Raw genomic sequence first — 23,982 nt, forward strand, 5'->3', positions numbered from 1 at the left:
GGATAAATATAGCTGGGTATCATCTGCGTAGCAATGGAAGTTTATGCCGTGCTTTCTAATAATATTGCCTAAGGGAAGCATGTATAATGTGAATAATATTGGTCCTACTACAGAACCCTGAGGAACTCCATAGCTTACTTTGGTATATATAAAAGAGTTGTTTACATGGACAAACTGGAATCTGTCTGACAGATATGATTCAAACCAGTCCAGTGCAGTTCCTGTAATCTTGATCACACTTTCAAGTCTGTATAGTAGAATATAGTGATCAATAGTGTCAAATGCAGCACTGAGATCTTGCAGGACAAGTATAGAGACAAGTGTAAATGTTAGTGTTATGTACAGGGTAATACGGACTGTGAAGGCCTCTGTAGTAATGTGCGTAAATGCACGTGTTGCGTTGGTTTGTAAAACAGGGACATATAAATTAATGTATGTGTGGGATCTGTATTTACAGTGTGTTTTGCAGTGTGATGGAGAGACGGAGAGAAATGGAGAGGCCCACTAAAAGGAGTAGGAGCGACAGTGAGGACATCGTTGCGGGTTATGTGCACGAGCTGTCCCCGATCAAGGTGTCCCGGAAAAATATGCAGTACTTTGATGCGACCTTGCAGTGCGGCAGGGAATAGTATCACGGTGTCATAGTGTTTTCCCCAGAAAAGCAGGGGCAATTTCAACAAGTAGCAGCAACCAACAGGCCGGTTAAGCTTGTTGAAGTACGGAAAACAATCAGTAAGTAGTGTGTGGTGTATGTGTGTACAGTTGGATTGTGTCACAGTTGTCAAAGTGCAGGGTAGTGATTGTTATGTTTTTGGTGTGTTCTAGGTTTCAGCGACCTGGAGGGTTACGATATTTTGTGTTCAGCCGCCATGAGATTGGAACCTAGCCCAAAGTTGCCTTTTTGTCCCCGTGGACCGACCAGCGGTGGACCTGTCCAACTGAGCACCGTGTTGGGTTTAGGTTCTAAACAGAAAGTAAGTGGAGCACATGTGGTTGTAATTCAAATGCAATGTGTGATGCAAATGCAGGAAAAGTGGAGCGTGACAGCCATAAAAATGAAAGGTGTGAGGGCACCGTAAAGGTGTGTCTGCACATTTACACATGACTACATGAACATGGCATGTATTTGTGGAAAAAGGTGATCAGTGTAGGCTGTGTGTAAAGACGGTATTATGTAAGTTTTGTGAACTGTGACAGTTACTGTGTGCATAAATTTGGAAGTGCATTTGGGAAAACATGCTAAAGCAGCCCTCAGACTACATGCAGTAGTAAGGCAGGAGTCAGTATGAGGCATGTATGCAAAGAGTCATGTAGAGATGAGGAACTGTAAGGATGAGGTGTATTGTTTAGAGATAGGAAATGGAAGGTATACAAAGGTTGTTTGGGAGAGCAGGGGAGAGATATGTCAAATGGTTGCTGAGTTGGTTTGGAATGTAATGAGTGCAATTTGTTTTTTAACAAGTGCATTCCATACGGGTGAAGATTCTGCCTGCTGGTATGACCAGTCTGACTGTGGAGGTTTCTGGGGCTGAACTTGAGCTGAAGACATTTCATGTGTGTGACAAGACTGCTCAAACCACATTGACAGTGTGGGAGGAGAAAATTGTACAGGTGGAACCTGGAAAGTCCTACCAGTTTGGGAATGTGGTAACCAGAAAATATGCAGACCAGACCACACTCAGCACAACAGCATCAACCACAATCACCGAAATACAAATGTGGGGGAGCCGAAGACACTGACTGTTCCACACGAACTGCAAGACACAACAAAGCTGAGTGGACAGTTTCTAGGGGCATAAATTGTTGCCAAGTATCCATGTAAGATGTGTAGTGGTGTGCAAAAGGACTTTGATGTCAAATGTTCACGTCAGCGTTGCCAAAAATGTAGATTGTTTGCAACAAGGGACAGTTTCAGTGCTGTATACAGTGGCACAGTGAGCTTGGTTAGTGCTGTTAGCACAAAAGGTTTGAAACTGAGTAAAGCTGCTGTGGACATGTTTATAACAGCTCACATGCAGGGGAAAGTGCCAGACCTGGAGGAACTGTCATGGCAGATGTGCTTGGTAAAAGAGGTGGAGGTAATCATTGATGCAAGCAATGTCATTAACAGTATTACAGTGCTCAGGACTGCATAAACAGACACGACCACACAGAAGGATACACAGCCTGTGAGTGTTGTGCCTGGCCAGGAGGCTGCAGGACCCAGCAGTGACATTAGCCATGGCTACAGACATGATGGTGAAACAGAGTTGGGGCTGGAAGACTGTGTGTGTAGCAGTGTAAAACTTGTTACAGTTGTGTACATAGTTTGTATTGTGTGTGTTATTTTATATTTTTTATGATTACATATGTGTTAAGGAGTATGGTGTGGGTATGTGACATGTGCTGTTTTAGCCTCAAATGCACGGCTCCTATTGTGTGTGTATGTCATTATAAATGTGTGTTTACATTGCTCTTTTTCCTGTATAGGTGTTGTGTTATTTAAATAAAGGTTGTTTTTGGCTTAACAAATCTTTTTAAAAGAATGTCTTTTGTTTTGCGGTTTAGAGAAAAGAATATACACAACATGTAGGCTTGATCACCTGTCCAGCAGATGGCAGTAATGGTGCTTTAAGGATGGCAATTGCCATCACCAGCTGACCACGACGACGAGGAAGAGTTTGCCATTCACGTGGTCCAGGTGCATATGTGTTATTTCGAATAACCATACGCAAGTATGTGAGTGCGGTCAGAAAACAGCAGTGACATGCTGTGTGCATTTTCATACACTGTTAAAGCGTTTGCATATAGTCTGGTGTTGGTGATGGTATTTCTTGAAAGTGGAACAACCGCGTTGTCGTGTGCACCATCGACTATTTACACTGTGTTAGGGGTTGCCATACGTTCTCAAACTTTGGACTTTAGTACTATATTATATGCAGTGTAGGCGGAACATTCAGTGGGGGGAAGGAGTCCAGGGAGCGGGTGGTGCTGGGAGACAAAGGACAGCAAGGGGAGGGTTTACCTGCTAGGTACAGGCAGCCATTTTAACGAAGCCGTCATTTGCGTGTCAGGTAAGTGGAATATAACCCTTAGACGTGCAAATGGTTTACATGGGTATAAAGTGTAGACAGTGACGATGTGCTGTAAGCGTGATTGCGAGGCGTGTATGCATAATTGTTGTCCTGGCTAATAGGATTACATGTAAATGCTGTTATGTGACAGTGGTCGAGTAACGGCGGCGAAATGGTGCGAGAAGTAGCATACAGACACTGTACAAAGGCCGGCGTGTAGCGTGGCGTTGGTAACCTGTCGTAATTCTCGTGCACAAATACGTGCTGTCGTGTGTGCGACAGAAAGTGTATTTAGGCTGGAGTGGATAACAGAAACTTTAGAGATTTGTTGGGATGTTTGCGCAATCTTTGGGGGAGGGTAGTCTATAGGTGCCGTGTAGAGGCAGGCATGTCAGCGAACGCAACACTTGCGTTTGTCACGTAAGTGAAATAGAAATCTCACACAACTCATATGGTCAGAAAGCAGAGGTAATGACGACACGTCCGAACAGTACTTGCGAGTCCAGTGTTGTCCGCCTGGTGTCTTTCTTGGTAAAGCTGGCGAGTTTCCAAACACTGTTGGAGACTTTTATTGTGAAAAGCCACTAGCGACAAATCCAGCGAGTTGTCCTGGTCTTGATGTGCGGGACTAGCGCGTACTGCTGTCGTTTACTTTTATTTTGAAAAGCGACTAGCGACAAATCTAGTTATTGCTTACGGTCCTGATGTGATGGGCAAATATGAAAAGCAGGTGTTGTGAGCTTTTAGAGCAGTCATTAGCGCGTTCCCTTCCCGTGGAGTTTCCAACACTTTGCGAGGCTTGTATGCATAAGCGTCGTCACAGTTAATGGCATGTGAGGGAAATGCGGTTATGTGACTGTGTTCGATTCACTGTAACCAAGTGCTGTGAGAAGTAGCATACAGACGACGTAACACATGTGCGTGTATGGTCCTGTTGCTCGTTTGTGCCCCAATGACTGTGACAGGCTTAGAGTGTGCAGCGTACACTTATGCGATTTGTAAGTCCGTAGCATATTTTTTATTCTGTTTGCGAAACATTCTGAACTGACGGAAACACAGAAACTGCTATGTAGATTGTGGTTGTTTTGCATGAGGTTGTGGCATAGAATTGCTACTAGATGACAACAAATGCCATGTTACTAGTATGTCTGGCTGTAGCAGGTGATGCACATATGTAATAAATGTGTTGACATGTTGCATGTGTGGTGTTTTTCTAGTGTTAGACCATGACTTTGCATAATGACTAATGTCTCTTTGCTGAAAGGGCAAGCTTGTATTTGGCGTTAAATTTGAGCGGTTGCTATTGACATAAATGGGGACTGATGACAACGATGAGCACATGCAGTGCAGGTGTATATATAATAACAACAAAGCATGTAAAGTGGCAAGTGATCATATTATATGACGTGTATATGATGTTGGTAATTATGTGCAAAGCAATTCACAAGAGCAGCAATGGGCAAATCAATAGCAGGGAACATTACACTGGTAATGTACAAATTTGCTTGGACAAATGTGTGGCAGGTTTGTGTAAAGAATGGTGTTGTATGTGGTGTGGTATGGTGTGTATATTCGTAAGACCCACTATTGTCAGTCGTGTAGCATGTAATTGTGGAGTTCATGTGACAAGTTGTAGGGTGCCATGGCTGTGCCCTATTATAATTTTGTCTTTGTGTGTTTCTACACAGGATCATCACACAGTTGTAGAACGTAAGTCTTGTACCTCTGTCTTCAACTACTTGAAGTGTATTTCCATGTGACAATAACAGGAGAGTGTCAGAATTATGTTTGCAAGCAGTTGTGATGACATAAACACACACAAGCTTGGACTTGTCTGCTGTGTGTAATGGTTGTTATGTATGTAATGTGTAAAAGTGTTATAATACCATGTAATGGAGTGCCAGTGAATGGCACAAGTAGGCTGTGTTGTATGCTCTGCAGTTGCGTAGAAGTTCCTAATTGGTGGAATTTATCCAATCTCTTTTGTGCACCATGACATGTGTAAAGTGGAGCACACAGAATACTGAAGACACTTCAGTGTTCCCAAAACAGTGTAGATATTAATTCACATATTTGCGGCTGATGTAAAGTGCATACAGCAGCCATATAATCTGATATCTGATAAGACACATATGTATGTACACAGGGTCTGTTACGTCAAGGTACCTGAAACACCATTATGACTGCTGCACATGTGTGCGGTGTTTCAAACAACAGGTGCAGGTACATGTATTTCTGCTTACAGGTATACAGTTTTGATATGTGACCTTTGTATTACAGATGCCACGTGCTAGCAAGAGGTCTTTGGCAGGACGAAAGAACCAGCGAGCAGCTGAAGCCCAGGGGACTAATGACGAGGTCAGACACATCACTGTGTTGGGTGGTACATGTTATGCTTGTGGGGGCCCTGAGCTTGGTTAGGATGTGTGTTGCAGCATGCTAAGGATGTTGATTACCACCACCACAGACGTTACTTTAATGATTGCAATGATTTATGGTTACTGCATGTAGACATGTCTGTCTGCATGCGGTCAATGTAATCTCAAATGTGAATACTCTTAAGTTTCCATGGTAGGCAATTATAGACAATGCACACGTCAACTACATTGCAACTATATAATGATAGTGTCACATTTGTAAAAAATTTGGGATGCAAAGACAGCAACAACACTTCCTTCACAATGCAGTAGTCACATGTGATAACTTTCGTCTTTGTTTTTCAGATACCATGTACTACGGCACCTCAAAAGACAAGCATAAAGACCTTTCATGTAGCTGCAGTCCGGGGTACTTCTGAGAAGGTCCGCAAATAAACTGTTGTTGTTAGATGTATGCAACGTTTATGTTTGGCGTGCAAAAGACATGTTATTGTGTAAAGTTTGTAATTTATATGCAATGTCAGCCAACATTTTACTGTGGGTACACTGTGTTACTTTGCTGAATATCAAGTTGCAGAAAAATGAGTGCAAAATCTTTCAGCAACAGGTCTGGCAAGCCTGCAGAAATTGTGCCAGATGTAAATACAGTAAACAATGAGTCACAGTATACTTTACACATGCATGCAGAGTCAACGAAGACACAATGCCTACTCTATAGTGTATAGTGACATGTAAACTCTTTCCTTGAAATGGCATACCTGCAGACATTGTATTGTGTAAGACTGGCCTATGTCATCACTGCGTATGTGTTACACACAGAAATACCATTGGTTATGTTGTGTATGTCCTTGTCATTGCATTTTCTAGGCACATGATGTTTTACTGTTACTTTGACATTGTAGTGTTTTACCTAGAAAGGCCAGACATATCGACTTGAGCAAACCATTGCTCATATGGACAGGAAGTTGGTAACATGTATGACCTTTACAAGGACTGTCAAACACTCTTCTTTAACCGTCGTGGGTTTATTATACAATAAAATATGTCAGACATTATGTGCGCTGTCATGTCCAACAAATGTATGACAAGGAAAACAATTGGATAATGACATGGGTGAGATTGGACATGAAAGGACTTGTGTGACTGTAACTGTCAGTGCCTCTGATGCATTTTCTGTGTGTTATAGATACTGAGGCCCAGGAAGCAAACATGGGAGGGGGACCATCTGCGAGTTCCTGAAGAGGTGGCGCATCCTCGTCTGAAAAAAGCCCAAACACCTACTTGTGCAAAGCCCAAGTCTGTCTCAGACTTTACACAGTTGTCAGAAGTCCAGTCCACAAATTTGCCTGAAAGTAACCTGAATAACTTGTGCAAAGACGTGTCTGAGACACTGTGGAATGACTTGTGCTGTGACCTGAGAACATTCTGAGTGATCCCAGCTGTGACTTTTCTGTGAAACTTCTGTTCAAAAGTTCGCCTATGAAACCCCTGATTCACTACACGCAAAAGTCTGCGCTGACACACTGTGGAATCAATGCTGATGTTCCTCATAGCAACCCAATGTCATGTTTTGTTAATGACCACATTGGAATGACTGAGTACTCAGTAACTACACCATCTGCCTTTTCAGAAAAATCTGTGCGCATGGGATCATTTCATCAGGGCCATGCAAGGTTTGGAAGTGTGTGCAACAAGCAGTGTGGTGCCATCAGTCCGACAGCCATTTTGAAGAGCAACACGAAGAACATAGGGAGTTGGGACACTGCAGATCTTGATAATGTGCCGATTGAGGGAACTGTTTTGTACAGAGCAATGAGTGCCCAAGGTATAATAAAAGACAATGTGGCACGTTGGGGTTACATCTCTGTGTGTGAATTGCCTTGAATACTGACAATGTGGGATTGTAATTTTGAAATAAACTTTGCTCAGTCTTACACCGGCTTTGTCAATGTTGATGTTTATGACAATGATTTGCGTGATGTGGCCATGCCATTTGATGAGGCACTACAGCGAACACTATTCAACAATGACGCATGTTTGTTAACAATTTGTGCCAGTACATGTGCTATTATTAATGACAATGGTAGATTTGCATTTGTTGACTCCCATGCAAACAGAAGGGTAAAGCATCAAGGTGAAACGACAAGCTGTGTTTCACATTTTCCCAGTGTACAGACTCTACTCAGGTTTGTTTATGACTATGTGCTATCATTTGCTGTAACCACACCAGGATTTGAAGTCACAGGAGTGAAAGTGGTACATGATGACACCATGGAAACGCAGTCCCATTTGTACGAGCCATCGTCCAGTGAGGTAACAAAAACCAATGCTCTACACCGCGGTGCAGTGTACAGCGATGTGGTGAGAAATGAGCAAAAAGTGTACGGGCAAAAGTCTGTGGTCAACATGGTGAGCGACATTCCACCAAAAGTAAATAATGTCAACAGTAAGCCGCAATATGCATTACACCAGAATACAGAACAAAAGCCGCAACCATGTTCAGACGTTACAGATGATGTTATCGTGACCCATGTGACAGTTCCAAAGCAGCCATTTACACAGTTAAGTATTGATGAGTGCAATCGGCTGTGCGAGAAACTAGCAATCTGTCATGAAAATGCAGAGGAAGACCACACGGTAACTGCTGTAGAAGACATGGGTTGTCCTTGCAAGATACAACGCATCAAACCAGACGGAAACTGCTTTCATCATAGTCTGGCATTCAGTGTCTGCCATAATGAGGAGAAGCATTTGAAAATAAGACGAGTTGTCGTGCGACATCTCCAAAGCAACAGTAGTGCATTTGCCAAGTATTTACGAGATGAATACACATCTGTGCAGGACTAGGTGACCAAATCCAAAATGTATTACTGTGGGTCATGGACAACAGAAATTGATATTTTCGCTGCGGCAGATTTATTGCAAATAAGTATTTGCACTTTCAATGATGGTAAATGGAACATGCGCAAGCCAACTACATCACCACAGACATGTGTACACAAGTGTATTTATTTGAATCACACTGGCAATCATTACGAAGTTGTAACATGTGTTGCGCCAAAGGACGCAGGAGGTTTGTGTGCTGGAATTTGTCAGCCTGTGATGAGCGATGGCAACTTGCGATCTCAGCGGAAGAGAAAGTCAACCTGCGAAACACAATCTGTGAAAGCAAAGAAAGAGCGATTGAGATACCACAATGACATCGAATACAAAAAAACAAAGTTACAAAATCTTAAAGACAAATACAATGATGTGTCGATTAAACAGGCTAAACGGACATGTAATCGGCAGCAGTGTGAAAGACAATACAAATCCAATGTTGAGTATCAAAAATACAAGCGTGCATATATTGTAGCGAAATACAATACAGATGCTACATATCAGCAACAGCAACGTCACACCTCAAAGACGACATATGTAAACAGTGCATCTTTTCAGGCAAGACTACGAGAATATTCTAAGGCCAAGTACAACAGCGACAAGGATGTCCTGAGCGCTGTGCGTGAGTACTCAAAAGCCAAATATAAGACAAACACTGCGTTTCAGAATTGTGTTTGCAAATACTCAATAGCCAAATACAAAACAAACACAACGTTTCAGAATTTTGTTTGCAAATACTCAGTAGCCAAATACAAAACAAACACTACGTTTCAAAATCTTGTTTGCAAATACTCAGTAGCCAAATACAAAACAAACACTACGTTTCAAAATCTTGTTCGCAAATACTCAATAGCCAAATACAAAACAAACACTGCGTTTCAAAATCTTGTTCACAAATACTCAATGGCCAAATACAAAACAAACACTACATTTCAGAATTATGTTTGCAAATACTCAGTAGCCAAATACAAAACAAACACTACGTTTCAGAATTTTGTTCGCAAATACTCAGTAGCCAAATACAAAACAAACACTGCGTTTCAAAATCTTGTTCACAAATACTCAATAGCCAAATACAAAACAAACACAACGTTTCAGAATTTTGTTCGCAAATACTCAATAGCCAAATACAAAACAAACACTGCGTTTCAAAATCTTGTTCACAAATACTCAATGGCCAAATACAAAACAAACACTACATTTCAGAATTATGTTTGCAAATACTCAGTAGCCAAATACAAAACAAACACTACGTTTCAGAATTTTTTCGCAAATACTCAGTAGCCAAATACAAAACAAACACTGCGTTTCAAAATCTTGTTCACAAATACTCAATAGCCAAATACAAAACAATCACTATGTTTCAGAATTTTGTTCACAAATATTCAATAGCCAAATACAAAACAAACACTACGTTTCAAAATCTTGTTTACAAATATTCAATAGCCAAATACAAAACAAACACCACGTTTCAGAATTTTGTTCGCAAATACTCAATAGCCAAATACAAAACAAACAGTACGTTTCAGAATCGTGTTCGCGATTATAGTCGCATAAAATTCAAAAAGTTGACTGTGCAACAAAAAGTCAAAGCTGATAACCAACGAAAATACAGAAACAAATAAAACAAGGGTGTGCACGTCATGCACAGTGCCAAAAAAAAAAAAAACAACACGCAGACCTCAAATTCACATCACATTTTCATGAATATGTGTGCTCCGTATGTCACCGTTTACTCAGAAAACAGGTGGTTGAGTGTAAGAGACAATCCTATGATAATAAACAAGCTGAAGCATCTGCACTGGCAAAAAGATGCATAACTTTGCAATATTTACAAGTCTGTGCTGATAACTGTCCACACGTATGTCCCATGCTTGCTGGTCCAGCAGGGAAGTTATGGATTTGCTATGCATGTCGCCACAAAATACTTGCAGGGAAACTTCCAGAAGACAGTGTTACCAATAACATGCACCTGAATGAAATACCACCAGAACTAAGATCTCTCAATACATTAGAACAACATCTGATTGCATGCCATGTGCCATTCATGAAGCTGCTGTGTTTACCTAGAGGCCGTCAGAGGGCATGTCATGGTCCATGTGTCTGTGTTCCTGTCAATACCACAGATGTCACAAACGTCCTTCCAAGAAATGAAAGTGATGACAAAATTATAAGAGTCAAACTCAAACGCAAACTGACATTTAAAGGTCATTATGAGTACATGTATGTGCGCACTGATTGTGTTAGAAATGCCCTTCGATATTTAATGGCAACCAGTCACTGGTACAGTGATGTAAGCTGGAACAATGACTGGGTGAATACACTAAATGGCACTGATGAAGAGGAAGAACAAAATAAGTCCCACACAGATGCTGTTGACAGTGCTGATGATAATGATGCTGATGAGCAAAGAGACCAAGACTTAACTTACATTAAAGACCAAAGTGGCCTTCTGTCAGACACGTCACTACAACCAGTTGACGTCGGCTCTGAGATCGTTGATCAGAATTTCGAAGATATTCTAAATCTGGCACCAGGGGAAGGAAACAGTCCTGTTCGCTTGCTGTCGGACACAACCAATGAGGCAAAATATTTTCCTGTGTTGTATCCACTAGGTGGACCAACAATTCATGATGACAGAGAAGCATAAATTACATTATCCCGCTACTTGAACAATCGCATACTTAATGCTGATGGATGCTTTGCACAAAACACAGACTTTTATATTTTATGCACAATACATGTCAGAAGTGCATCAAGTTGTCTCGAATGTATCTGTGGCGATACGTAAAGTTGATGCATCCTCTTTGAAAAAGCATCACCTGACATGTTCCTGAACTTTGAGGCATTAAGTAAAATATTTTGCAATGACGAAGGGTACAAATTCTTACGGGGAATACGTGGCACACCACCATACTGGATGTCAGTACAGAAAAATGTATTGGCAATGATAAGACAACTGTCCATCCCTACCTTTTTTGCTTCTTTCACCTCAGCAGATTTGAGACGGCCTGAAATGCTTAACTCTATTCTTAGACTGGAGAATAACACAACATATGTGGAGGACCTGGACTGGTGAGATAAATGTGGACTTCTACGTCGCAACCCTGTCACAGCAGCCAGATTGTTTGACCATAGATGGCATTGTTCCTTAAAGGATGTGATTTTGTCAAAAAGTCAGCCTATTGGAAAAGTAATAGACTACTTTTATAGTGTTGAATTTCAACAACGTGGTTCTCCATATGTCCATTGTTTGTTTGGGGTTGAACATGCACCAAGGATTGACCGGGACTCCGTTTCATTGACACATACATCACTTGTGAGACTCCACCAGAAGCTGATGCAGAGCTCTATGAGGTTGTCAACAGCGTGCAGAAATACAGCACAAAACACTCCAAGACTTGCTGGAAGAATAACACAGTGTGTAGGTTTAATTTCCCACGTCCACCATCAAACATTACTTTCATCACAAGAAATGTAAATACTGATGAATCAAATGTTGAGGAGGAAAATACTAAAGCCCGGGACATCATGAAGACAGTAAAAGGTGCATTAACTAACCCTGCCATGCATTGTGAGTCAACAGATGCATTCTTTACGTCTCTTGGGATAAATCAGAGCATGTTTGAAAGAGCATACAACATATGTTCTAAAGAGAAAAGCGTTGTTCTGAAACGAAATGCTACAGATGTTTGGGCGAATCAGTACAATAAAGACTTACTGCGTGCTTGGAATGGCAATATGGACATTCAGTATGTCACAGATGCTTTTTCGGTTGTGGTCTATATATTGTCATAGACAAAGCAGAACAAGAAATGGGTTTGCTCTTAGAACGTGCTCAAAAGGAGGCAATTAATAGAAATATCGATGCCAAATCAGCATTTAAACAGCTCTGCAACATGTACCTACACAACAGAGAAGTGTCAGCTCAGGAAGCAGTGTATTGCTCAACACGTATGCATTTAAAAGAATGCTCTCGGGATGTACATTTCATCCCTGTTGGTGACAATCCTATTCGCATGAGTTTACCTTTGCATGTGCTCAAATCTAAAGCTCAATATGAACAGTCTGATGCTGAAAACTGTATGTGGATGACCAATATCATTGAGAGATATAAAAACAGACCACACACAACACAGTTTAAGAAACTATGCCTTACTAGTTTCTGCTCTGAATACAGAACTCTGTCAAGGTCACAAGTCTCCACTAAAAGTGATGCACACGACATAATACAACTTAACAACAATTGTGGCTCTGTGAAACAAAGGACCAGAAAGCAACAGGCTGTGGTACAATATCCCAGATTTTCACCCACCAAAAATCCTGAGAAGTACTTTCACTAATTGCTTCAACTGTTTTTGCCATACTACCATGACTGTCAACTGAAACCACCTCAGTTTGATACATATGAGGATTTCTATCACGCCGGTGCAGTGAAATGCAACAAAGTCCAACAAGTATCAGTGATTGTAGATTTTAATAAAACGTTATTTGAAAAAGAAAGTGACGTAATTGACAAGGCCAAACACTTGCTGGACCAAAACACTGACTTCGAAGATGCTTGGGCGCAGATATGTCCTGAAACAGAACACGAACGTCTTCACTGTTTGGATGTAATGAAAGAAAAAAATCATAGATGAGGAAAGTGATGATGACAAAGTCATTCCTGACCTCACAGCAAAACCACAAACCGCATGTACTTTGGAGACAAATCATGTCACTATGCCTAGACAAGATGCCTTGCAGTTACTTAGATCACTGAATGACGAGCAAGCTGGCATATTTTATGCTGTACGTGAGTGGTGTGTACAGAAAGTACATGGACAAAACCCAGACCCTTTAAAACTAATCATCACTGCTGGAGCGGGAACCGGAAAAAGTCATTTAATCAAAGCATTACATTATGAGGCTACAAGGCTGCTGTCACAAATTGCTGACAATCCAGACAATATCACTGTACTTCTAACAGCACCAACAGGTGTGGCTGCATACAACATTGGTGCCGCAACCATTCACAACACATTTTCCATTGGTGCAAACGTCACTTTGCCATATCAACCACTAGGAGATGAGAAAGTCAATTCATTACGAACTAGGATGAGCAACTTGCACATTCTGATCATTGATGAAATATCTATGGTTGATCACCGTCTTCTGGCCTACATTCACGGCAGACTACGTCAGATCAAACAGACTGGTGATTATTCCTTGTTATTCCAAATGTATCAATAATCTGCATAGGAGACTTTTATTAGTTAAAACCTGTGAAGGGCACTCCACTTTTTGCCAACAGCAAAGGAGCCAGCTTGTTGGAGAACAACTTTGTAGTTGCTCAGTTAACTAGCATTGTTAGCCAAGACAATGCAGTATTTGCAGAGATGCTCAATCGCCTTAGAACCCATACCAAAAATGAACCACTCAATGACCATGACACTGTCACTCTCAAGCAATGTGAAACAGGTGAAGAAAGTGTAGACATGCACATTTATTCTACCAATGCAGAGGTTAATGAATATAACATTGTGAGACTGCACAAAACTTGTCCTGACGCAATCACCATACAGGCACATGATTTCATACGTAATCCCAAAACTGGTAGAATGGAACGCAAAGCAGGTTTCCATACAAAAGTGTTTAACTCATGCCTGCCAAGGTATGTATCTTTGGGTATTGGAGCAAGGGTGATGTTAAAAAAGAATATAGATGTGTACGATGGACTTGTCAATGGAGAGGGACCGTTGTGAACATCATTAAAGATAAAGACCATGATGATCTTCCTGCAGCTATACATGTAGAGTTTGAAAATCCAAATGTGGGCAAGATGCAAAGACTGAAAGGAAAGAGAGGGTCTGAACGTGCAACTGTCATTGAAGTACAGGAAAACCAAGTAACACAAGCTGGTGGAATTAGGAGACAATTCCCCCTTTCTCTGTCATGGGCTGTAACAATAAACAAATGTCAAGGCCTCACTGTTGAAAGAAGATCTTTGCTCCAGGACAAGCTTATGTTGCATTGAGTCGTCTGAATAGTCTAAGTGGGCTGACAGTTGAAGACTTTAAAGACTCTGCTCTATATTGTGACAACAACATCACCCTGGCTATGGCAAGCATGCCTTCCTTTCAGTTTGGACAGACTTTGTCATCTCACCAAAACCCTGTATGCACCATAGCACTTCACAATGTTTAAGGCTTACATGCGCATCTACTAGATATACAAGCACATAAAACCCTCATGGAAGCTGACTGTATCTGCATAACAGACATGGCTGTTGGCAGCAAAGATGAACCACAGATTCCAGGACACATTTTTCACCACAATCCCAGGCAAAACTGTTATGATGACTCTGAGCCAATACTGGCAACACTGAAGCAACAACAAAGAGGTGCCGTTGGTATCAATTGTTCAGACACCGCTGACGTAAACGTATCCATTCCTGAACCATGCAATATTGAATGTCTATATTTTGAGCTTCAACATGTTCAGTTCTGTGGTGCTGTTTTGTACAGCCCTAACTCTTATAAGATTGACTTTTTTTGACAAAAACTACTACAACTGATCTGTTACCTTGACAAGCACCCAGGCAAAAAAACTCATCATGGTTCATGGACTTTATTGAAGACGTTTTAATTTCATCTTCCATTCAAAAGTTACTACACCAGCATGGATACACCCAACATGTGCAAATGAGTACAACAGAAAAAGGTACGTTACTCGACCATGTATACATGAAGTTATATAAACATACTACAGTTTTCATGATGCTATACTTGTCTCACTGCTGTAATATTTGTCCTTAACATCATTCTGACTACTAACTGCAACACTAACAACTTATATGCCCTGTTGTTCCTCACCATACATTTAGTTTGCCATGGCATATTATCTCCATGTAATTGTATTTGCAACATTATGTGCAATTAGTTCACTTTATTTATGTGTTTTACCATGACCCAAACACTTATTTGGGTTTTCCTTGTTAATTTTAGCAATTGCATATGACATGTTTCAGTGTTTTGTCAACATACTATCTGCACAATCTCATTTTTCCCTTTAACCAACATGTACATTGATTGATGTAAACAGATGTGACCTAGACTTTTTTCCATAACACCGGCATATGTATGAGTTACCATTCAGTACATTCTACTTTTTGTACATTTCCACTGTGCTTGTCTGTGTATGAACTGTTGTAAATGCTGTGCTACTACAACAACATTGATTTACAGATTACATTTGTTAAAAATGGCATTGGTTACAAATTAAAGTATGTGTCTTTTTGTTTTGAAGGCTCAGAATGGGATGATGAAGACTGCACAAATGCTGTCAAACAGAGCCTTTCCACCACCACAGACATGTCATCCCCAGATGCTGGAGCCAAGTCTCATACGACATGAAACACCGGACCAACCCTGCACACACACTGTTTGTCCTTGTACTGTTCAGAAAATGGATGCAGAATATTAACAGCAAAAGCACCAGCCTCAAAAACATCTTCATTTGTAAAACTGTAATCTGTTCTTGAGGGCCCCTGTGCATGTTTTGAACACTTTGTACCGTTTCTGCGATTGCCTTACACCAGTCCCACTGTTACTGCTTGTATTCCACCTCATGTGCTAACATTTGCTTATGTAATAAAGACTTTTTCTAATCCTTGACACCTTCATAACCAGCCTGACTGTCTTATTTTCACATAATGAATAATTATGTACTACCATAAATGGAATTAGTAACATGATGTCATAAGATTACGGTCGTAAACTCTGACCACAAGTTCCAAGTGAATTTGTAAAGAACTAACGAATATATAACCTGACTTCCTGTTTGGCATCTTTGCTGTAAATTTCAGCAGGCTATCAAGAACATTTGGCAAGGTCTATCAGTTGGATAAACCACACTATCTGCAAACATCACAGTTCACTGCAATAGCCAAACAAATAAAGTGATATAAGGCAACGCAACATCATTTGTGTGGTCTTTCAGCTCCCCCTAGTGGGAAATGAAAAGCAGTTCAGGTCTATATCAAAATACATTACTGTATATGAGGCTGGGTGAACAGATGACCACCGGGCTCTCTCGGAGAGGAGGGGGAGAGAGGAAGAAGCCCGACCAGCATGAATTAAAACACAGCACGGACAGTTCAGAAACACAAAACTTACGTTACGAAAAACTAATGTGTCAGCAAGACAAGTAATAGCACTAATGCGGTGAATGTGCGGCATCTGGGAATGTAATTAATGTTTATAGGACAAAATTTGTGAGATTCCGATGCAAATACACATTGGGTTAGCGGCGGAAACTACGGCTCCCAGAATGCATTGCGTGCTGGGAAAATGACCGCCCTCCCGGTGTCCCATTCATTTCTATGGGGAAATTTTTGGCAGTTTTTAATATCAGCACGAAAAGTAATAGCAGGCATGTCGCGAATGACGCCCTCTGGGCATCCACACTAATTAGAAAACAGCCGAGATGTGCGGCCTTTGAGCTCCCCCTGGTTGTACAGATGTGAGAAAAATGGGCCAGCACTGGTTTATATGAAGATACAGTAGAAAATGTGTGGTCTTTCAGCTCCCTCTAGTGGGAAATGAAAAGCAGTTCAGGTCTACATCCAAATACATTATGGTATATGAGACAACAGGACACTTTTACTACCTGCAGCACCCCCGAGTGGCCTTAAGACACCATATTTGGCATGTGTACTTAGGTTGGGGTCTGGAGATGTGTTGGTAAATTTCATTTCTATACGTCAAAGCGTTCCCGAGATATGACCTCACATCCAGTCTGGAACCTTTGCCACCTATTACGATTGGCTATTGTGGACAAACGGATTGGACGATGAAAACGTCACTAGGTAACTTTTGTGCGGCTTGGTCTAAAGATAGTCTGTGTTGATTTTCGTGAGAATCGGACAAAATTTGCGACGCGTGAAACTTTTTAAAGGTTTTTGACAAAATCCAAGACGGCGGAAAATCTGTGATGCCGCATTTTGACGTCATAATGTAGGCTGAACTCAGCATGATCCAAGGATCACAAAGGTACCTTGTTTGTGAATTTCGGGCATACGGTTCAAAACTCACGTGCGCAAATGTACTTCCAACCCATTGGTGGCGCTAGAGCGTACTTACTGGCAACATGTAACTCAGTCAAATTAAAGAACCTACTGTCCTTAATCAATGTGCAAAATTTCACAACTTTTTACCATACAGTTCTATGGGCTGCCATAGGCTCCAATAGCAGAAGACGGAAGAAGAAGAAGAAGAAGAAGAAGAAAACGTAGAAACACAATGTGTTCCTCGCAGCTTTGCTGCTTGGACCCCAATAACACTAACAAAAACAATGGGGTTCCTGCAGCTTCGCTGTTTGGACCCCCAATAATAATAATAATAAAAAACGTAGAAACACAATGGGTTCCTCGCAGCTTCGCTGCTTGGACCCCAATAATAACACTAAAAAAAAAGGGGGGGTTCCTGCAGCTTCCCTGCTTGGACCCCAAATAATAATAAGAAAACGTAGAAACACAATGGGTTCCTCGCAGCTTTGCTGCTTGGACCCCAATAACACTAACAAAAACAATGGGGTTCCTGCAGCTTCGCTGTTTGGACCCCCAATAATAATAATAATAAAAAACGTAGAAACACAATGGGTTCCTCGCAGCTTCGCTGCTTGGACCCCAATAATAACACTAAAAAAAAAAGGGGGGGTTCCTGCAGCTTCCCTGCTTGGACCCCAAATAATAATAAGAAAACGTAGAAACACAATGGGTTCCTCGCAGCTTCGACCCCAATGACTCACTGTTACGTGCTAAGCTAACGTTAGTGTAAATAAAACAAAAAGTGGTTGGTCTGGCTGACTACTAACACTCATAGATATATATCTATGACTAAGACTGGCAGACGCCACGTGAAGACGACGTCCACCGGCCATACTTTTGTCATCATAGTTAGCTAACATTTCAACTGACGACATGCTAGCGGATTGGTTTTGTCGACCTAGTAAAGTCAGAGGCATGGTGGTAAATAAAGCTAATACTACTCAGCTTCAGTTTGATACTTGCCTTCTGCATTCGTCCTTCCTCCAGCCTCGACATTAGCTGCTGTTTTCTCCAAGTTTCTTCTTCTCCTTCTCCTCCTTCTCCTCCTTCTTCTGCTTCTCCTCCTCCTCCTCCTCCTCCTCCAACCGTTTCTGTCGACCAATCCAAACGGGACCCGCTGTTTTCACAGCACGCACTCCAATGACATGTCACGTTCGCGTTTTTTTTCTTTCTTTTCTTTCGGTGTGTTTGTGCAGGGAGACGTTGCAGCAGTGAAATGTCTCCTGATTACACACGTTTTGTTCAGATATGCTGTGAAATAATTCAAGACGTTGTGATTTACATTGGATTGTATATGTATACACAATAGCCTCCAGTGTTAAATAGTTATTTTAATACTATTTTACTATTAATTTCTCAATTTTTAAATGATTTTTCAAATTTTAAAGTTGAATTTTACACTTTATTCCATTAACAGAGAAATATTTGTAAAATTACAATACATTTGTGGATGTATTTTAACAATAAATATCTGTATTTTTTATAAAAGGACAGAAATATCATGTTTTCATAGTTACAGTGATTTCGTGTTATTTTACAATTGACATGTAAATTCACAATCTCACTTTGTAAATTAAATTATATTTTAAAAATACAGAAACAATATGTAAATTAAACAGTACAATTCTGTTATATTATTTTTTTTTTTACAGTGTGGTTTCACATTTGGGCTTACTGTGACAAAACGGTAGCTCCTATCAGAAAAACAAGCAGACCGTGGACGTAGTAAGACCTTCCTGAAGACTTTGATATGTTTTTTGTCCCCCTAGAGTAAAAATTTTGGACAGACTTGCAAGTTTTTCTACAACTATGCAAAAAATCATGTGTCTAGTGTATAAATTGTGGCTGGGAATTTCAGGCGATTTCACACACACATTCTCTCACTCTATGTAGCAACATTCCGCACTCTAAAACGAGTTTTTTCAAAAAAGATCTTGGTCATTGAACAGTAACTGATCAACAACGATAAGACCTGTCAAAACGAGGAAATAATACAGCAATACAGGAGGCTTGTCTCTACATTTTAAAGCTTAAATGAAGTCTCTAGGTGAAAGTATGCTTTAGCAGTACACCTTTGATAAACTGTCTTTTTTGCGTGTTTTTTATCGTCCATCCAATTCATTTTCAATGGGAAAATTTTCCAAAAACATTTTGATATAATAAGAAAACGTAAAATCACAATGGGTTCCTCATAGCTTCGCTGCTTGGACCCCAATAACACTAACAAAAACAATGGGGTTCCTTACAGCTTCGCTGCTTAGACCCCAATAAGAAAATGTAGAATCTCAACGGGTTCCTTGCAGCTTCGCTGCTTGGACCCCAAAAAACAATGGGGTTCCTGCAGCTTTGCTGCTTGGATTCCCAATATTCCCAATAAAAGTGCAGTTGAGTCATCACTTGCATCAAAAACCAAAGGTAAAAGTACAGAAAATAATGAAACACTGTTTTGGTCATTTGCAATAAAGCAACACAAAACAAACAAGCACATCCATTTGTCAAGGCAAGTGAGAAAGTGATTTTTTTAGTGCATTAGTGGCTGCAATGAGCTTGTTTTTCACTGCACATGTTTTGAAAACAGGGTAACAAGCTTGCCACTGCCAGTCTTAAATCATACCTTCCATTTGCATATCTTCATTCTGGATTTATATGTTAACAGATTCTCACAAGTTCTTTAGCATGGCCTTTTCTATGTTGTGTTCTGCTCAGCTCCATTCTCAAAAGGTTTAAAGAATGTGTGATATTTTGCTCAGATGAACTATTATACCCACGAAGATCAAATGATTTAAAGTTAACTGAAAAAGAAAAAATATACTATATTATAGTCTACTGTAAAATTATAGGTGGCTTGCTGTAAAAAAAATAAATAATTACTGCTTTTTACGTTAGACTTTCCAGGAGCTTGTTGTTGTTATTTTGTTCCTCAAAGACATCAGAATTAACAGGATTCAACTGTATTAATGGAAAACAGTACACTACTGTGCAAAATATCCAGTATTTTTACAGCAATTTCTTACAGTGTATATCTTCCGCAGAATAAAATAAAGTAGTATCATCTGCGGACAGAATACATTTAAGCAGTTTGGATACATAGTCAAAATCATTAATATACAAAAGAAAGTGTTTTGGCCCTAGGGCCAACCCCTGAGGTACTTCACACTTCATCACATGACTCAGATTTTACATTATTTATCTGTACAAACTCCTCTCTGTTTTAAAACCCACTGATGTGCCACCCGTCTGATACCGTATTTACTCAGTTTGTAAAGAAGTACGGTATGACCTATGGTATCAAAGGCCTTTGTATCGGTTTATGAATTTGTCTATGAATACTCCTGTTGAGAATAATAGATTGCATATGTACAAAAATGGTTCAATAACCAGATCAGTTATGTTTTTCACTGATATCATGTCCATGTCTGTAGTCAGTGGATCCTTTACTTGCACTTGTTTTTTTTTTTTGTTTTGTTTTTTTTTGTTTTTTTTTTACAATACTCAGCATTTCTTCCTTCCATCTTCAGCATCTTTTGACCTTAATTTACAAATCTGTCAATAACGTCATGAATGAAGCTTTATTTACATAATTTACATATATTTCATCCCAGTTCTGTTTTTAAGGTCTTCTTTCTGTGTCTGCTTCTTTTTCTTATTATTTTTCCGGTGATGATTTTCCTTGTATTATACTGATCATTTTTATAAACTGCAGAAACAGGTAAATGATCTCTCAACAAGATCCCACTCACTACTTTTCCACCAACTGCGTTTATGAAAATATTATCAATAACAGTTGCACATATTTTTGTAAAGGGATAAATGGAGGCAGAAGAAATGCCTTTCATTCAGCGATACAAAAGCTGTCTCAACAGGATACCGTTTCACACAGAGTGCCACACTAAACCTAACAGATTTTCCCCACTCGGCGACACACCCGCTGAGAAGCCAACTCTGGTAATTGGCGACTCCATTTTGCGGAACGTGAAGTTAGAGAAACCAGCAACCATAGTTAGATGCATTCCAGGGGCCAGAGCAGGCGACACCAAATCTTATCTCAAACTGCTGGCTAAGGCTAAGTATGGTAAGATTGTTATTCACGTCGGCAGTAATGACCAACGGTTACGCCAATCGGAGGTCACTAAACTTAATGTGGAATCAGTGTGTAAGTTTGCTAAAACTATGTCGGACTCCGTAGTTTTCTCTGGTCCCCTGCCCAATCTGACCAGTGACGATATGTATATTCGCATGTCATCATTCCACCGCTGGTTATCTAGGTGGTGTCCAGCCAACGACGTGGCCTATGTTGATAATTGGAACAGTTTCCGACGAAAGCCTGGGCTGATTAGACGAGATGGAGTTCATCCCACCTTGGCGGGTACTTCTCTTATCTCTAGGAATTTGGCAGATTTTATTAATACCCCAGTTGAAGTCTTACACGCCTCTCAAGGACTGTCTCACACCCATAACTCCCCAAACTAGATGTGCCTTCTGCTCCCAGATTTTTTAAATGGAAAAACAATAGAGGAGTTATTCATAAGAACCTTATCCAAATCAACACAAATTCACTAGTACAACAGAGCAATAAGAAAATTAAATGTGGTCTTTTGAATGTCAGGTCTCTCTCATCTAAATCACTTTTAGCGACCGATTTGATAACTGATCATCAGATTGATCTATTTAGTTTGACTGAAACGTGGCTGCAGGATGATGAGTATGTCAGTTTAAATGAGTTTATGCCACCCAGTCATAGTAACTATCACATTCCTCGAGGCACAGGCTGAGGAGGAGGAGTGGCAGCAATCTTCCACTCTGGTTTATGTATTAATCCTAGACCTAAGCAAAGCTTTAATTCGTTTGAAAGCCCTTGTTGTATATTGATGTGCTGAAGAAAGAAGTGATTACCGCTGACAAGTCTTATCTTGCATTTAAAAAGGTTTATTTACAAGACAGAACGATGTCAAAATCACAGCCGAATCTGAGAGAGCTTCCAGCTAATCGTCGAATCCTCTCTCCCATTCAGCTCCTACAGACTCCTTCTAGTCTTATCCCCAAGAACCCCCATTCACAAACACAACTTGTCTCCTTACGTCTAGCAGTTTTATGGACTGACAACTGGTACATCACCTTCTAACCTTTAAACTTTATATAGACATCCCCAAAAAAGGAAACAAATACTAAGAACGAATGGAGAGGACCATATACTACACCCTACTCTTAGTCTTGCTCATCCAGACTGGAAAACACAAAAACCTATTCTCTTTGTTGTGGTGTATCGCCCACCTGCTCCTTACTTGGAATTTTTAGCTGAATTCTCTGAGTTTCTATGTGATTTAGTGCTTAGAACAGATACAGTCATTATAGTAGGTGACTTTCACATCCATGTTGATGTTGGCAGTGACAGTCTTAGCTCTTCATTTATGTCATTATTAGACTCAATTGACTTTTCTCAGAATGTAAATGGTTCAACTCACTGTTTCACACCTTAGATCTTGTACTAACTTATGGCATAGAAACTGAAGGTCTAACCGTATATTCTCACAACCCTCTATTGTCCGATCATTCTCTTGTAACATTTAAATTTACTATAAGTAATTACACTGAAATTGGAAAGACATTTCGTTATGGTAGACACTTATCCGATGATTCTATAAGTAGATGTAAGGAATTCATACCTTCAGTATTTACCTCAGTGCCTTATGTTAGTGATGTGAATGTCAGCAACCACAATTTATCTCCAACACAAATAGATTATTTTGCTGACAACATCGCTCAGTACAACTCTAAATCTAGTTGCTCCTCCTAAAAAGAAGGTGGTAAATCGAAGGAGGGTAGCTCCATGGTATAATTCACTGTTGCGTAGTTCAAAGCAGGCAGTTCAAAAGCTGGAAAGAATTTGGCATTCCACTAGTTCTGAACAAGCTCACATAGCCTGGAAAGATAGTTTAACAACGAAAAAAAAAAAAACTCTCTGTAAGATTAGAACAGCATATTATTCTTCATTAATAGAAGAAAACAAGAACAACCCCAGATTTCTTTTCAGCACTGTAGCCAGGCTGACAAAGAGTCACAGCTCTGTTGAGCCATCTATTCCTTCAGCCCTTAGCAGTAATGACTTCCTGAGCTTCTTCTCAGTTCTTCTTGCTTCTTCTTGTTCTTCTCTGATAAAATTGTTGGCATTAGAGATAAAATTCATAGCACCCTTCCATCTGTCAAATATGTAAGTACAGTGGCATTAGAAACCTCTGTAGGACCTAGTCAATATTTGATACTTTCTCTCTAATTGATCTTCCTGAGCTAACTTCAGTTATTACAGCATCTAAACCATCAACTTGTCTTCTAGACCCCATCCCGACTAAGTTGCTCAAGGAGGTTTTTCCATTAATTAATACCTCCATATTAAATCAGATAAACTTATCTTTATTAGCAGGATATGTGCCCCAATCTTTTAAAACTGCTTTATTTAAACCTTTACTTTAAAAAACCCACTCTTTGACCCAGATGTTGTAGCCAACTATAGGCGAATTTCCAACCTTCCTTTTATCTCTAAAGTTTTAGAAAGGGTTGTTGTCAATCAGTTGGTTGACCAGTTAAA

The 23,982-nt window shown here is 40.2% G+C and overlaps 1 protein-coding gene and 1 pseudogene across 1 annotated transcript in view; one reads left to right on the forward strand and one right to left on the reverse strand.

The window, feature by feature from the left end:
* si:dkeyp-69c1.9 overlaps positions 1 to 18,427 on the reverse strand; it is a 30,382-nt gene extending 11,955 nt beyond the window's left edge. The window contains exon 1 of the mRNA XM_047607891.1: positions 18,363 to 18,427. The gene's annotated coding sequence lies outside the window, so the exon portion shown is untranslated. The remainder of the gene's footprint in view (positions 1 to 18,362) is intronic.
* LOC125021728 lies at positions 247 to 17,521 on the forward strand (annotated as a pseudogene).
* Positions 18,428 to 23,982: the final 5,555 nt, after the last annotated feature.

Source organism: Mugil cephalus, chromosome 15, assembly GCF_022458985.1.
Source record: "Mugil cephalus isolate CIBA_MC_2020 chromosome 15, CIBA_Mcephalus_1.1, whole genome shotgun sequence".
NCBI lineage: Eukaryota > Metazoa > Chordata > Actinopteri > Mugiliformes > Mugilidae > Mugil > Mugil cephalus.